The sequence below is a fragment of the Gobius niger genome (assembly GCF_951799975.1).
Source record: "Gobius niger genome assembly, chromosome: 15".
Lineage (NCBI taxonomy): Eukaryota > Metazoa > Chordata > Actinopteri > Gobiiformes > Gobiidae > Gobius > Gobius niger.
The window spans coordinates 23,528,919-23,546,906 of NC_136866.1; the positions used below are offsets into that span (position 1 = coordinate 23,528,919).

Here is a 17,988-nt window from a genome sequence, read left to right on the forward strand (position 1 = left end):
CTAAAATAGCATGATATAGATCCTTTAAAGGAATAGGCCACCGTTTTTACATACTAAAATATGTTCTTACCTCACTTTAGTCGGGTTAATATATCCCCGTCTGGTCTTTGTCCGCGCGCTCTGTCACGCAAACGGAGCACATACGCAGCCTCTCCCACATGTCATATAGCTCCGAAAAAGCTCACGATAGAAGCTACCAAGCTCTTCCACGTGTTCCCTATTTAAATAAAGTTACGTGAAGTGTTTTCATGCGAAGTATATTTACACAGAAATGTAGCATGTCGATTTTATAAGCAGATAAAAAGGGGGACTATATTGTGAGGCGTAATGATACGAGGAGCACAGCGTCCGCGCAGTAACTCCTAAAGGTTATTGACGGAAGTGAGCGGGGGGAAGTCTTTAGGAGTTACTGCGCGGACGTTTTACTCCTCGTATCATTACGCCTCACAATATAGTCCCCCTTTTTATTTGCTTATAAAATCGACATGTTACATTTCTGTGTAAATATACTTCGCATGAAAACACTTCACGTAACTTTATTTAAATAGGGAACACGTGGAAGAGCTTGGTAGCTTCTATCGTGAGCTTTTTCGGAGCTATGTGACATGTGGGAGAGGCTGCGTATGTGCTCCGTTTGCCTGACAGAGCGCACGGACAAAGACCAGACGGGGATATATTAACTCGACTAAAGTGAGGTAAGAACATATTTTAGTATGTAAAAACGGTGGCCTATTCCTTTAAAGATAGGTGATTTTGCATAATAACCCCCTTATGCTGTGCCCCATTTCACCAATTAAAAATACATGCATTGCTTTAATTACTGGCATCTGGCGGCTCGTCGTGTAACCCGTTCCCTGTGGCAAGTCCTGATTTTCCAAAGCGAGCAAGCCGTGAGGAATTTGCTTGCATACCAAATGTGAGAAGAAAATCATCAAAAGCATTTAAATGAATAGTCTAGACTGAAGTTGACGTCGCTGGCATTGGATGTGTTGTAAAATGTGGCCTCGCGTCGCCCCGTCTTGACATGAGCTGTCACTGCTGTCTTGGAGCAGTCATTCCGTCCACAGACTGTCAGAGCCACACTCTCCATGAATGAAGAATACTCCTCCATAATGACACTGCGCCTTCAATTAAATGTCAAGAGTTCCCGGGATGGATTAACTGTTTTTTGTGAACCGAGCTAAAGCCTATTATTTCACTCCGAAACAAGTGGACAGGTGTCTATTACTGACAATTTATGATGCTTTTAAGACTGGATTTTAGTGTGGTGTGGATCAGTTTTCTGAGGGTTTTTTTTTTGCCTAAAATGACTTTTAATAAATCATTTTGATGATCAACGTCTGATCGATGCTTGAGGAAATACGGCTATTTCATATTACACTGATTATTTAATAATACATGGTGGTTCAAATTGTAGAGTTGTTGACGATTGTTGGCTGTTTCCAAGGGCAAGACAGAGTGAATGATTGGTGGTTATTGATAGTGATACCTATTTTCCACAGTAGCCTTATTTCTATGGATGGGGAAACATAGTATGCCTCCACATTCATACAATCAATCTGAGTATATGTATGAGTATGTATGTTTTTTGCCTTCAATCTCAACCCTTACACTAATCACCCTTAAAGGATTTTTGACATAGGGTCTAATTTCCTAGTTATCCAGAGTGTTACTGATTTCTGGAGATAATTTTTTGTAATTCATGCAGTTCTTATATTTGAAGAGTTACGTGGCGCTCGGCTAGTGCTAGGCTAGCACATTTCTATGGTATCAGCTAGCCTGCATTAAAAAAGTCTGACCCGCTCCACAGAGCACCTGAGGCAAATCATTTATAATACCAGACTCACGATATAAATGTCTGTGTCGATAGAATCATTTTTGGAATATAACTGACCTTGTATCACATGAATGATCGCATTTTGAGGGACTATTTTCTAGCAGATCACTGCGCCGCTGCGTAGCTTATACAACCACGAAGCCGATGCTGCTTCAAGTTATTTTAAATGCAAAATGGTTAAAATTACTCTATCGACACAGACATTTATATGGTTAGTCTGGCGTTATCTGTGATTTGCTTCAGGTGCACTGTGGAGCGGGTCTGTTTTTAATCCAGGCTAGCTGATATCATAGAAATGCGCTAGCCTTGCATTAGCCTAGTGCCACGAAACTCTTCAAATATAAGAACTACATGAATTACAAAAAAAATATCTCCAGAAATCAGCAACACTCTGGATAACTAGGAAATAAGGCCCTATGTCAAAAATCCTGAAATATCCCTTTAAGAGTTAGGCTACATTGAAGTGTGACTGAAGCGGCGCTATGTATTTAACCTGTATCTGATCTTTTGCCTGAACTGTATGATCCGATTTTTACAAATGCAACCTAGGCCACATGGATATATGACCTTAAATCCAATATCTGATTTTTAAAATGTGGCCCAGTCGCATTTATCCGACTTGCACGTTATAGATGCACCTAGGATGCCCAAACGTCTGGATTTCGTCTGGACAGTCTGGTTTTCTTGAGCCCGGATGAAGAAAGCCCGTCCTCCCTTTGGGCATCTGTCCGGTTTAATGGCTCGAGCAGCAGGCCAGCAGCTGTTCATTAATGCGCACCTCTGACTCCCTATCATCGATCTATTCTCAGCGCTGTTGGCGTTGTTAAATCCCGTATTCATTCAAACCCACCACGGCCGCTGGGAAACAACATCCAACCTTTTGGTTTGAGCCGCGCTGCGCCTAAAAACAGGGTATTACGCATTTATCGCACTTTGTTTGTTTTTGTCCTTCACAAAGCACGTGGACCAAAGCAGAGAGAGTCCAGCCCCTACTTTAAGCGTTACCATGGAGACCTGTTACTCGCCTCCAAATGTACACCAGGTGCACCATGTGACTAAGGAATGTTGAAAAGGCTTAAGGGTAAATTTGACAAACAATATTTTCTGTTCCTGTACAATGCAACAATATTGATGCTGAGTGGCAACAATCCAGACCATTTTTCAGGATATTTGTAGCACCACAGCATTTTCTGGGCCAGATCTTGTGGCGGCGCACGGGGCGGCGCAGGCTCTTGGCGAATCATTTTCCGAGTGGCGGCGCTATATGTGCCATTCGCCTCCGCCACCTGTGAGGGGGCGTCACAAGAGGAGGTGACTGCACTGATGGAAACACGGCTGACATTCACTTCCTCGTTTACATTGCGCTGTCTTGCGTTCTTTCTTAAGCCTTAGGCTCTCACAGGTCAAACTAAAAACTTTATTTACCCCATCGTGAGCTAAACCATGTTCACGTCTCGAGAGAAAAAGAGCTACAGCGTCCGCTGTGGCGCGGATCGGCCCGCGCTTGGCGTGAACGCGAAGCAAAACAAAAGCACATGTTCACCCCCCACTCCCACACAACCACTCTCCTGGACGCGGAGTCGATCTGGTTGGAGGAAAATGTGTGTGTCTCAACCCACTTAAATGCGCCAAGTCTGGAGTGGCAAGATCACAAAGTGCGCCCCGACTGAGCGCAAAATGTCACGCTATCGTCTCCGTTCTGATGCACAAGATCGGGCCCTCTGTGTTATAGCTATGGACCCATGCTATGTTTGAAAGGGGAGACTTTAAGCTCTCCGTAGGTGAAAACAGTTTAATTATACGTGCCTGGGTTCCTGAGAAATCTAAACTAAACAGAGGCTAGTTATGTTCAAAATCACTGTTTTTTTTCTACAAATGGAGATAATGTGTCTTTTATGAAACACTCTCCTTTCTGATTAACTCCTCTCTCCTGCTCTCTGCTCTCTGGGCAAACACGTAATGCGAAGAGGCAAATGCCTAAATATCTGTGTTTCAAGTCAATTTTCAAGGACAACTGTGTTGACACGTTTTGAAACACTGTGTGTTATCGATCGCTTTCGCTCATTATGGCCTGTGCATTTAAACAGCCTGGTTCTCGGATTGAAGACTTTAACAGGATGTTTCTCAGCCGTCTTTGGACTGATTTCAACCATTTAAAAACTCGCGAGAGAAGTGTCGGGTTTACAGCTGTTCGCTGCGCAACACCACGCCCCCCGGACTGAAAATAAAAAAAGCAAAGAAAAGCAATAATATATATGAAATGTCAAGATCGTGACTTTTCACAAGTTTTTGATTGTCATTTATTTTACTTCTGTTTATCACAGAGATACCAAAACCACACATGAAGTGTATCAGAATGTATAGAACTGGTCACCCTGGATGAGCCCCAAATGCCGTTTATTCTACGTTAGATGAGAGCGGAAAGAAAAAAAACATGTGCACTTGTTATGAATTTATCCACCGCTGGACTCCACAAGGACGTTTCTTATTAAAGACGTTGCTGCCTCTGCTCCTCAAAACACCATAATCCAAAAACCCGTCTCTCTTTCTTTCTCAAAACGTTATTAATGCTTTGACATTGCCAGATCCGCGGTGCTGTGCTTTAGTAGCAAAGATGATATACACAATTAAAACGTAACCGTAGCCTTAAGTCTGGGAACAATGGGGTACAATAGATTGGCACAGACTTTTCCATTAGTCTGCCCCTGGGCAGCTGAGTCTGTCAGTATAGCGTCCCACCACTGAGTGTCAGAGTGAATGAATAATGCAACGTGAAGTGCTTTGGGTGTTTTCAAAGGCGCAATAAAAGCGTAAGACACGATTATTTTTTCAGAGAAAGCTGTGATTCAGCTTTTCCTCCTCGGAAGCATAAATTGACACTTTAAACTGCCGTGAGTCAAATGGAAAGAGATTGGACGAAATTAGAGAAGTTTCCGGAAGGATCCATCAAACGCCGGGGCTGTCTTATGAGTTTCTGTCTGAGGCGTTGCCGCCTGGAGCACACTGTCCGGCTCTCTCCGCGGGCAGAATGAAAACCTGATAAAAGTTTGAGCTCCGCAGTCCAATTGAATGGGATCGCTAAGAGGAACGACAGGAAATGTCTCGAGCGCTCCCAGATTTGATTATTCGTGATGGAATTTGTATTGCGCACGGCGACTCCTCTCTAAAAAGCTATTTTCTCTTTCCCCTCGTCTGGCGTGTGTCATCAGATGTATCGCTGCAAATGTTAAGATGCTAAACGGAGACAAGAGAATGTCTGCGTGTCATTGTTCGCCGCTGATGGGCTGGCATTTCCAAAAGGCTTGGAAATGTGCTGTACTGCAAAAAATAGATTAGATTTGAAATAACGGAGTAGTTCAGAATATTCATTATTCAACGTTTTGAATAGTTCAGTGCGTGTGGTAGTTATTATAGTAGTAGTTATTGGGGTTACAGTGACTAATTTGCTTAGAACAATGATTCTCAAACTGGGGAATGGGGGCAAAATATTGAGGGTCTGGCTCTGGCCACAAATCCAAAGGTCAGCGGGTTGAATCCTCACACCTTGGGCAAGACAATTGTGTGATTGGTTTGACATCCTCTCTTCCGTCAGTCTACCCCAAGCCAGCTGTGGCTACAAAAAGGTTTTTTCTTCAATATTGTCAACTGGACTTAGTCATATTTTCTAACCACAATAAAGGCTTTACTACAATGCATTTACTGGATGACTGGGAGCTTTCACGCACAAAATACAGGCTTCCCACCATCGCCACTGTAGCAGTGTAGCGCTTTGAAACTTGCAACCACTAAATTATGAAGAGAAATACAACATAAGCCATTTATTGTTAGTCAGTGTTAGAGAATTAACAATGGTGTCCAAGAGGATAGATGAAAAATGGGCAGGAGTCTGGATGTCTTATGCAGGAGAAGTTTATTTACCATTGGTGCGGGACCCGGCGACATTGCCCTAGTCTCACCATTCAAGTCTGTTTATGCCTTCACAAGAGAGGGATAAATACCCTCTGTCGAGCGTCATGCTGATATGCAAGCAAAACATTCAGTGACTGAGAGCAGGCGCTTGAGCACCACAGTCAAGTACGACTGTACAGCTTGACCCAGTATGATAAATAGCTATGTAATTTTATTCTATTCTCTAACACAGTAGTGTAATAAGTGCCACATCTATGGATTTTTGTCTGGAGTAGCTACGTATACCTCCTCCTGGAACCGCCACCTTAACATGGTGGAGGGGTTTGAGCACCCGAATGATCCTGGGGCTCTGTTGTCAGGGTTTTTGTGCCCCTGGTAGGGTCTCCCAGGGCAAACAGGTCCTAGGTGACAGGTCAGACAGAGAGCGGTTCAGAAGCCTCTTATGAGAGACCAACAGGCCCGGTTTGAATCGTGAGGCCGTGCTTCTGTGGACCCACCACCTGCAGGAGGAGCCATAAGGGGCTGGTGCAATGTGATTTGGGCAGCTCCAGCAGCTGCCCCCACGACCCGGCAACGGAAAAGTGGAAGAAAATGGATGGATGGATGGATGGATAGCTACATATCTGGAGGATTTAGCCTCATGCACATGTTTTAAGTTGCTGAACGAAACCTGGCCAACCAAAGCCTATAAACTCCACACAGAAAGGCCCCACATGGTTCCCTTATCGAATTCGGGGCTTATGTGGGGGGGGCTGCTGCTCAGGTGGTTGAGTCTCACGCAAAATGGTGTATAAATTGTGTGGGTGTGTAAGGGTGAGTGGTTCCTTGATGTAAAGCGCTTTGAGTGCAGCGGAGGTGGAAAAGTGTCATATCAATGTTACCATTTACTTGGAGCGAGGTGAGAGTCACTCAGCCACCTTGCCGACTGCAGTTTTGCAAAATATAGAAACCAGTACAAAAAATCTATTGAAGTATTCCATGCGAAGTGACTGCTTTTATTCGACATCTGTACTTTATGATTTGTTTTCAACTACACTCAAGCCTTAAAAGTTGGATAATGTTGAGCGTGAATTATTAGCTGCTGGCCCAACTCATTCCCAGCTTTCACAGTCTCCAAACACTATAATTCTTCACTTGAAATATTGTGCTTGTCGAGTGTGGGCTTTGTCGGGCGCCAAAGTAATGCCATTGCACTAATTTAGACTCTTCTATTGGGTTTTCTGTTGGGATTCCTCCTGTGCACCAAACATCTATATCTCGTTTCATGACCGCTTGCCTCGGGGGTTAGTGAAATGGCCCTCGATAGAAGAGCATCAGAAATACGCGATTGTCTTTCTCCATGTGAGCGGCCGGTGTCACGGTGCCAAATGCATCACAGAGCTGATGGTCATCCCTGGCTCCGCAATTATAACATAATCAAGACTCTTTTTCCATTCGAATGCCCCTCGATCACAGTTACCGCAGGCAAGAGTTATTAGACGAGCGATGCACTTACATGTACAATGAGGCAGACACTCTGCTGTCAAAACTCATCCATATCCAATCCATCTAGCAGATCATAGTAGCTCAATATCTCACAAAAGGCACATAATTCCATATTTTCTTTCAGCTGTCTAACTAGATTGGGAACCACTGGCCACAGATCGGTGGTCAATGCAGTCAAACATTAAACTGGGTTTAAACCGTTCCCCACATCTTTGTTTAGGCCTGGAACCATGATGTTATCTCTGCCTCACAATAAAATGCTAGTTTTTGAGGTTTTGATCATGCAGAATTATTCAACTTAAGTAAATGTTGATGCTTTTGACCCCCGGGCTGCACTTTGAGCACCACTGTTTTAAACACTGCCTGGAGCACTAGCACTTGAGAGAAGACGTACTGTATCAACTAAATCAGGTATTGTAAGTTTGCTTTGTGGTGGGCCGACCGGGGCCCAAAAGGAAGGCACCACTTTCTCCTAATCCCAGTGTTATACATTACATATGACCAAGCGTCCCTCCCTTTACCTTTCTATGTTTGGTGGCACAGTGGCGCAGTAGTTAACACTCTTACAACACGGCAAAGCGGTCCCAGGTTCGATCCGGGATCAGGTGGAGCCTTCCTATTGGAGTCCTTTTTTTCAATGTCTGTGCAGGTTTCCTCTGGGCTCTAAATGAAGGTTAAATTAAATAAACTGGGGCGAGCCGGACGTTGGCAATTGAAATGGCAACTTTATTCATAATACAATACATCCATCAATCCATTTTCTTCCACTTGTCCGTTTCACATTGCACCAGCCTCTATGGCTCCTCCTGCAGGTGGTGGGTCCACAGAAGGACACCCTTATGGTTCTAACCGGGCCTGTTGGTCTCTCATAAGGAGCTTCTGAACCGCTCTTTTTCTGACCCGTCACCTAGGACCTGTTTGCCATGAGAGACCCTACCAGGGGCACGAAGCCCCCGACAACAGAGCTCCCAGGATCATTCGGGTGCTCCTACCCCTCCACCACGTTAAGGTGGCTGTTCCAGGAGGGGCAATACAATACATAAAATACAAATGAATAAAATCTGAACAACAGAACAAAACTACAGTACTACAAGATTCCCATAACGTAACACTTGATTGTTATAGCCTGATTGTGTGATTGCTTTTGTGTTCTGTCACATCATTAGAAAAAAGGGTCTCGTTTACTTTCAATTAGTCCCTCTTATTAAAATAAAGAAATGAACACAGCAAAAATACTATAAGCTGTGACCTAAGAAGGAGGTGGCTCCCAAAGCTAGAGCAGCCGAGAAACAAAGAAACAAATTAAACAATTTAACCGTGAACAGCCCGAGTTCAGACCGTCGCCATAAGAAATAGATGCAGAGGAGGAGGAGTAGATGAAAGCCGCCCCAGAAAAGACCCCTCTGATCCTCATTCCTATTTGCCTTCATCCCCTCTCTGCACACGCCGCCTGGATCCGGAGTTTTGCCTGGGATTTATCTGTGAGCCCAAAGTGAACTGATTTTTTGTTTTTCCAGGCTGCGGAAGTTAACAAGAGAGAAATGCGGCGCTGTAATGGGTGCAGGAGGCGCTGCTGTGTATACGATATAAAAGGCGGCGCGGTTGGGGCAGAATCAAAAGATGCGGTTTGATCAGCGAAAGGCTTTAAAGCTGAACTACATGGAGCGATCCTGTAGAGAAAACCCGGGCTTTGGTCCCCCCCTGCGCGAGCGAAGAGGCTGTGATGTTTTGTTGGGGTTGTTAGACTGTTTGTAACTTTGCCCGCCGCTTTTAATCTTCTCACTGGCATTTAAGCAGCTCTGATAAAAATAAACATGGCCTAAACCACCCAGAGTCGATTTGTGAGCCTTTAACCATCTTCTAAATGCTAAACTCTGATCAAAACATGCCTGGAATGATTTGTTTCATAATTGGTTTCACTCATGCATGTTTAAGTAGCCCCGTTTATCCCCGTCTGCACTCAGAACACCAGCCCGCGCTCCAAAATGCATCACACTGGGAATCCGTGAAGTTCAGATGAGTTTCGCTCAGCTCCACTCCGCTCCGAGCTAGAACACGTCTCTCTCGCAATCACAAGTTGTTTTTTTGTTTGTTGTTTTCCTTCTGCGTGCGATGGAGAGAGGAGCAGAAAGTTATGTGAATAAAAGCTTAATCAGGTTGTGTGATTATTTAGTGGCAACAAGCCCATACAGAGGGGAAATATCACGGTTATATTGTGTAAAATAGTGATGTTTTTCTTCAAATAAAGGGCAGATGTTGTGGTGCGATCTGAATTGTGGAACTGGATCTGACTCCTATGGACTTTACATTGAAGCGTTTTAGCCTCCCTTGAACACAGGCTTGTCATTCTGAGTTCCATGTGTTTGTCTGAACATGCGCAACAGCGTCCTATATTTTTCTTTTCATTATTTTTCTCGTAGTCCCTCTGGGGGTAATACAAGTGTTGATGGGATGATTGAGGGGTCTTTCATCTCCCCCTGGTGTCTCGGGCCAGAAAACCACGCAGCTTGCACACTAATAGAATCACGAAGAAGAAGCTAACAGGCTAACGGGCAAAGCTAACTGCGGGCTAGCGCGGCTTTAACAGTATTTACAGCCAAGTTTGAGTGAAAAAAAAATATCTACATTGTGTAATTGGATGAACAATATCCCTCTCTCCCTTTGTCTTTTCTGTCAGCGTAGTATTTACTCTCATGGACAGTTAATGAGTGAAAAAAACGCAACATGCTACAACACCTGCAGTGGCACTTATGGCCTCTAGGGGCATGAGCTACTTAGTTCTGCTTTCAAATCGGAAATCAAATCGGGGCTTGAGTGAATCATCCCAACTATTTAACTGTCTATGGATGATCCGTATTTTTGTCGGGGAGGAACAGAGAGGCGGGCCGGTGCCGGAGGCCCTCCGAGCGGAGACAGAGGAAGTGGAATGTAAAAAAAAGTGGTGTGCTTTGACCTCTTTTTGATTCTGGAGTTTTAGCATTTAGACTGGCCCTCTTTCGAGTCGGATATTTGCTAATTTAGAAAGTCGTTTAGCACCTGTTTAGCACCTGATGACACTTTCTCTGCCACACACATAATCTGGGCCTGATGCATCTCCACAGTCCACTTTTTTAGTCACACGGTTGAACACATCTCTGTTATTGCCGCTATAATATGACCTGGAAATAGAGAAATGAACCGTCGCTCAAAAAGTATAATACAGTATGTCCTATTGTGTCTGTTTAGTATACAGTATTAAGTGAGGCAGGGTAAAACTATTCAAAACTTGCCATCGCCTCTTTCCCCATTTTTGCACCAATATCAAGAATCTCTAATTGGGTAGTCTACTCTACAGTAATGTGTGGACAATTAGGAGGGTGATTTTCAGGAAACGGCTTTATCTGGGAGAAAAACACGGCGCTCTTGCCGTCCTAATGGGCTCAGTGTTGGAGCGGAGAGTGTGAGTGTACGTTGTAATGTGTGTGCTAATGTTTAAAACATGATGTAGCGTAGCCTCGTGACCCTTTTAAATAAATGACATCCTGCTGGGAGAAGGAGTCATCTAATGATTAGCTTCACTGTGGGTCAAAAGCTATAAAAAAAATATTTACACACAAAACTTATACAAACTTAATTTATTTATCAGTGTATTGGTTGGGACAGAGCATGTTAATGAATAAGCCATGTCCCACACATGCACTATGAGGCTTTTTACTATATGCAAGATGTCCCTAGTTTTACACATTTCTCATTACACTGTACTTCTATATATGCATTTATAAAGAAAGATCAGCTTCTGTTTCATATTAAATGTCAACATCCCGATTTGTTGACAGGTTGTTTTTCATTATAAGATTGTAAAGCTACTCTATAACCATTCGGTGTAAGATATCTGCACATTATTTTTGCTCAAACGATGTTGCACATTCAGCTTTGGGGCTTTGGGGCTCCTGGTTTGTCGGCCTGACTGGATGTGCACAGTGTGTCTATGTGGAGCTTAAAAAGTCTCATTATTGTGTGGCGGGGCGGAGTCAAAATCACTATTTGATTGGTCTGCAATATCATTTCCACTGCAAAAAAAATAACCCTGTCTCCATGTCTTATTATGTAAAACATAATCGGCCATCTAAAGCAGTGGTTCACAACCTTTTTTTGTCTTGCGGACCGCTTGGACCTTTCTGTGGTAGTCCGTGTACGGAGTTTAAAAATGTTAAAACTAAGTATTTTCCTCCCCCTACATCTTCCAGCCATGTCCTAGTGTGTAGAATGAGCCCAGACCTGTTCACCACAGTTCGCCTCTAAAATCCTGCACTGTCACTCAAAAAGGTGTTAATTCGAGTCCGAAGTGCCGTCATGCACGAGCTTAATATAGAAGCTGCAGTTACGCAGAAGACCTGAGGTGGCAGTAGTGAGTATAAAATGACTCACTTGCATCTAGCCCCTTTAAGTCACTTAAAATGCTATGTGTCAGTAAAAAGACATAGTTTGATAGGGCCTAAAATCTATATCACGATATAAAAAAGAAATATCACGATACTATTTGGCGATATAATTGACAATGAACAAATTACTTCAAAATCCCAGCCTTACGCCTATTGGGAAAATTACTTCAGTGATATTTTATTCATTTCTTTTTTTTTAACCGTGTTCTACTGTCATTGTTAATGCTGCTCTGATGGAGCTGAACGTAACATTAACATTATTATAAAATTACAACGAAATAAAACAATTATATCAAGATAACGATATGTGATACAATATAGCTCAACCCTAATAGCTGTGTTAGCTATAATTCTCCCAAAACTAAACGTTTTACTGCAAAATGTAGCTTTTCTTTTTTCTTTAATCTGAAAGACCCCCTGCTCGGTCCCGGAGTACCCCGAGGGGTCCCCGTACCCCTGGTTGGGAAACAGTGTTCTAAAGTCTTAATTCTCCTGAGTGCACTGTGAACTGACTCTTGTATTTAAAGTATGACTGGACATATTGATCGATCATGTTTTTTTTTTTATCCGATTATATTATTTAATCATAAAAATAAATGCATGCAGCTGATTCATTCACTTAGACATATCTTTGATACCGTCCTCAGCTCAAACAACAACAAATAATTTCCCCCAGTTTCCTTTAACACACAAAAAGCTTCCATTGTCTCATCCAACTTCAAAACCAGGAGCTGTTTCGATTATTCGATATTATATTTGATATTTAGATTGACCAGAGATTGCGATTTCGATTAACTGCCCAGTCCTAGGTTAAAATGTTAATTGCAATACATTTTTGCCCCTGAATTTTTTCATCCCTTTTAATCCCTAATTTCCAAAGGCATTATTTTTTTCCACATCTCCTGAACTGGCTGTGTCTCTTTGCAGCAGGCGGAGCAGAACACCACCCGCGGCTGGGTTTTACACTCTCTCCATCCAAAAGCAGTACCTCGCAGGCCCACCGGGCGCGTGTTGCCGCTCGGTTAGTTAACAAGGCTACAGCCCGCAGCGGGAGAAGTGGCGCGGCGCTTGTAACCTACAGGGATTCTCAGCGGTGCCATAGCTCCTCGCCCTTTGCGTTCTTACAGCATTCTCAAAAAGCCGTTGTGAAATAAGGTCGCCTGCGGTTGCGCCCGGGATAAAGAGCTCTATATTTATTTGCGTTAGACTAGTCACAATTCGAAAGGCTCAAAGTGATCTGAAATGACTCGCATGCAAAAACTGTTTTCTATCTAAACGCTGCAGAGAGTAAAGCCGTGGTGAAGCCGCAGAGCCTGGCAGGAGGGTCAAGAAAAGTGCAGCCCACGCTCAAAAATGGATTTTCAAGACAGGGTGTGGGGAAAATCTTTAAAAAAGTTGCCTCTTAAATAAGCAATGTTCTCCTTGAACTGAGGGATTTCACAAAGTTTCCTGAAACATGTCAATAGGTTGCATTCATACAAGCCGACATTTTAAATCAAGTGCCTTCATAAGAAACTTGTTCCTCTGTCATTTTGCTAGATTTACTTGCATAATAGAAGGAACAAACAACTGTAATTCACAATTTTAAAGTACGTGATCCTGTATCTGTCCCATTCTGATCCGTTCCTAACTCAAAGTGTGTTCATCAAAGCACGTACATACGTAGCATGCCATTAGCAGAAGTGAGAGCTTGTTTTCACTTTCTACATTGGAAATGCAGATCAGTCTCTCATCCTTTTCCGCCTTTACCATACGTATACATTATCTCAAACCATAAAATGCTGAGTCACCCTAAAGGAAAAACAAATTATATGCATCTGTTCATTTTTTAAGCACATTTTCTCCAGCTTTACCCAAATCTAAAAGCTTCTTGACTGGAGTTTATAGCCTTATAGGCCAGTGTAGCGCCTCATTCGAAAGCCAAGACCTACAAAACTCATCTAAGCTTCATCCATGTTTTAATGATTTTTGTCACATTTTCGGTGCTTTTTTTGTCACATTTTTGTTGCTTTTTTGTCACATTTTTTGTCACATTTTTGTTGCTTTTTGTCACTTTTTTGTTGCTTTTTTGTCACATTTTCGTCACTTTTTTGTCACATTTTTTAGCATTTTTTTTTTAAATTTTTAGCATTTTTTGTCTCATTTTTTTTTTACATTTTTGTCACTTTTTTTTTAAACATTTTTGTCACAATTTCGTCACAATTTCGGGGGGTTATGGATACAGATAATACAAAAAGTTTCCACAACAACTCATTTAAGGCAGACCTAGGCTCCAACAGAATATAAAGTAAGTTTTTAAAAAGTTTCAGTTGAGTTCATATACTATATTGCATTTAAACTGCAATAGTTTATAATTCAAAGATGATGATCCCACATTATTTGCATATTGAGTCCTCTCCTCTGTCCTGATGTTCAGCCTGTGGAGGGGGATGAGCTCTCGCAACACCCTCCGGTGCTTCAAGGCGATGCTGAAGATGAGCTCCTCTTATCTCTCCCTGCTCACAAGTCTTGAGCGCCGCGAGTCAAAAAAAGACATCTCCAAAACTCCAAAAGCAGTCCCCCCCCGTCCCTCTTTTTAAGCCGTGTTGGCGCGACACATGCGTAGGTAGCCGGGACACCATCAATCATTCATAGTGGCATTTGCTTTGATCTTCACACACTTTCACATTTGGCTTTGCACATTTCAGACGTCTGAGCAGGTGTGATGTTGCATCTGTTATGTGTGTTATGTGCTTGTGTATAGTAGCATTTTGAATATACAGTACTTCCACAGCAGATCCGAAGATTTAAGGGGACATACGCACAAAAAAACCTTTCTGTGTGGAGTTTGCATGTTTTCTCTTCGTATGGTTTCCACCACCACTAAAATCATGATCACATGCTAGGTTAGGGTCGCTGCTCCCTTGATGGATGGGTCAAATGCAGTGGACAAATTACCCTATGGAGATCAATAAAGTACACCTTAAAGTAGCAGTTTTCAACCGGCATGACTTAGACTTGTAAAATATAATGTAAAATATGAATAATAATAATTATAATAATACATTAAACGTGTATAGTGCTTTTTTTGGACACTCAAAGATGCTTTACATGCATGGGGACTAAAACAAAAAAGGTGTTTATGGAAAAGCTGGTACAGGTGGGTTTTAGTAAGTTTGATAGTGAGTCAGAGTTTCTAATGAGCGGTGGGAGCGAGTTCCAAAGGGTGGGGGCAGCGAGATGGCGAAGGCTCGGTCTTTTCCTCAAAAAATGTTGTTGAATGAGGAAAAGAGCCATAAGAAAGCTGAAATTATGATAAACACAGTCATTTAACAGACTCCAGTAGTGATTCTATACATTTTCTGTACATAAATATGAAAAGAAAGGCTCGCAAACCCGCTCAAAACAGTTCTGTGACCATCAGTTGAGAGCCACTGTCTTAAAGTGATGGTCTGTAAGATTGCAAAAAGAGCAGAGATTTCTTAAGTAAACAATCAGACACCTCTCCTCCTTTCCATCCTGATTGGACCTGAAAGCCACTGTAATTTACACAAAGAAAGATAAAGATTTCAAAAGTTAACAGTCAAGCTCCCCTCCCCTCCTGATTGGACCTGACACAGGAAAGCTCGTCTCATTGGTCAAAGCTATGGCACCGGGGATTCTGATTAGTGTCTGACTTTGGCGAAGGGTGGAAGGTACTTATTTAATATTACTTATGTTACGTCAAATTGCAGGCTCAGGCCCTCATTCATACACAATCTTTTACATTTGTGCACTGTACTTTTAAACTTGCAGGCTGTCACTTTAACCTTAATGGCTTTTTATCATGGCACCATTCATTTCTTTCGACAAGTGTGATGGATTGGGGGAACGGGGCCAAAACACTTAACGGGTCATGCTCGTTAGACACCATTTTATCATCTCACATCAACACAGAGTCCTCAGAAATATGTCACAAATCGGAGACTGTTTCAAGCAACATAGAAAAAGCCGGTTTATGTATGATATGTCCACTTTAACCCTTTAATAGTTTGCTCAACCGTTTGGTAGAGCACACTTTATCGAATCACGTGTAGTTTCTAATTCTGCCTATCGCTACCATTCAGTTCAAGTTTGTAATACTCAAAATATCCAGCTTGGACTAGTATAGGCTGGGGTTGGACGAGTTTGGACTGGTTTATGCTGGTTTAGAGCAGGTTTGGACTGGTTTAGACCAGGTTTGGACAGGTTTAGAGGTTTAGACCGTTTTAGACCAGGTTTGGACCAGGTTTGGACCGGTTTAGAACAGATTTGGACAGGTTTAGACCAGGTTTGGACCAGGTTTGGACCGGTTTAGATCAGGTTTGGACCGGTTTAGACCAGGTTTGGACATGTTTAGACCAGGTTTGGACCGGTTTAGACCATGTTTGGGCCGGTTTAGACCAGGTTTGGACAGGTTTAGAGCAAGTTTGGACCGGATTAGAGCAGGTTTGGACCGGTTTAGACCAGGTTTGGACCGGTTTAGACCAGGTTTGGACATGTTTAGACCAGGTTTGGACTGGTTTAGAGGTTTGAACCGGTTTAGACCATGTTTGGACCGGTTTAGACCAGGTTTGGACAGGTTTAGACCAGGTTTGGACCGGTTTAGACCAGGTTTGGGCAGGTTTAGACCAGGTTTGGACCGGTTTAGACCAGGTTTGGACCAGTTTAGACCAGGTTTGGACCAGTTTAGAGGTTTGAACCGGTTTAGACCAGGTTTGGACAGGTTTAGACCAGGTTTGGACATGTTTAGACCAGGTTTGGACCGGTTTAGACCATGTTTGGACAGGTCTAGACCAGGTTTGGACAGGTTTAGACCAAGTTTGGACCGGTTTAGACCAGGTTTGGACAGGTTTAGATCAGGTTTGGACCGGTTTAGACCATGTTTGGACCGGTTTAGACCAGGTTTGGATGGACTGGTTTGTGCTGGTTTCAATCAGGTTTGGACTGGTTTAAGGCAGGTAACACAGAGGTCAATCTTTTTTTTTAAATGCTTAGAAAATACAGAAAAGAGTGTATGGAGTAACATTAAAGGGTTAAAGCATCGCCATGTGGACACTTTGCGCTGTAGGTTGGTCCCCCCTGGAGCGTGTCCTTCCTGTTTTGCCACACGCCGGATCTGCTGGCCCCAAAACACAAGCGACCGTGACAGGGTTTGACAGTGCACAGGAGCTGACAGGTACAGCCTTGTGACGAAGCCGAGGCGGGGAGAGGAAGTGTGCGGCGGACTTCCTGTGGAGTGAATGCTAAGTGTCCTGACACACTTACGGCACACGCCTGGATAAACACCGCGCCGTGTGTGCTCCGGGGGTCTGGAAATATCAGCAGCAGAACAGCCGAGATGTTCACGAAACAGCGGCACCTGCATTTCCCAAGTCTTCAATCTTTCCACATAAGCATGGATTGTATTGTTCATTCAGCGTAGAGTTTTAGTTCAGAACTTTCTTCAAAACAATTTAACATAATTCGAATAATGCAAGTCACGAAAACTTCCCCGCACCCCTAATCTCATCTCGTCTGTTTGTTTGCCAATAAATCTCCCATATTTGCGGTTACTGAGCCTGCACCCATGCTTTTAACGCTTCCACAAGCAGCTCCATCAATTGCATTTCATAGTCCAAGTCTTCCTCTCTCCTGGACACTGTTTTATGAAAATATGTGCAAAGAGATTTGAATTGACTGTGTAGTTTAATATACTGCTTGTTGTAAACAGCCCGAGGTGTTAATGAAATATTGTAAAATGTCTTCTTCAGACAAAATAAAAGGTCTCCCTCCTTCCTCCCAGACATCACCTCATTTCACTCCTCTCTCCAGCTCGAGTGCTTCTTCTTCTCCCCTCAGATAAACTCCGTGCCAGCTGCATCACGTGCGCCGCCTTTGAATCGCGTTCACGTAGGAGTTTCTGTAATGAATGAGATCTGCGATGTTGTGTCGTCTCGTCTCTCCCTCAGCAGCGAAAGCCTTTCATCCTCTCGCACTCGGCCTGAGCGCGCCTCTCCGGCTGCCGTCTCTCCTTTTGGCATTGTATGTTTTAGCAAATTGGAACAGGCTGTTTATACTTTGACGGATGGAGCGAGGGCCATTTTGAAACGCACTAAAGGACAGTGATGGATCTTCGTCACGTGGGCGCAGTGTCCCATTGATTTAAAGGTTAGCGGGAAAGTTCAGGTGCTTACATACGCTAATGTTAGCATCCTGCTGAGGCTCACACAAAGGGAGGCTCCAAATAGATGAAACAATTCATTCAGAGGTTATTTAGTCAAGTGGACATTCCTTACCTTTGTGCTGTTGTTTTTGTTGTGACGTATTGTTGAGGTGTTCTGCACTTTGGTCAATGAT

At 43.2% G+C, this 17,988-nt stretch overlaps 1 protein-coding gene and 1 long non-coding RNA gene across 3 annotated transcripts in view; both read left to right on the forward strand.

Annotated features, from left to right (window-relative positions):
- plcb1l (phospholipase C beta 1-like) overlaps positions 1-17,988 on the forward strand; it is a 267,795-nt gene that overhangs the window by 129,540 nt on the left and 120,267 nt on the right. The gene's annotated exons all lie outside the window — the stretch shown is intronic.
- LOC306975360 lies at positions 15,876-16,555 on the forward strand. Its single transcript, XR_013793693.1, has 3 exons — positions 15,876-15,898; positions 15,930-16,326; positions 16,472-16,555. It is a non-coding gene; the product is annotated as an uncharacterized lncRNA (long non-coding RNA).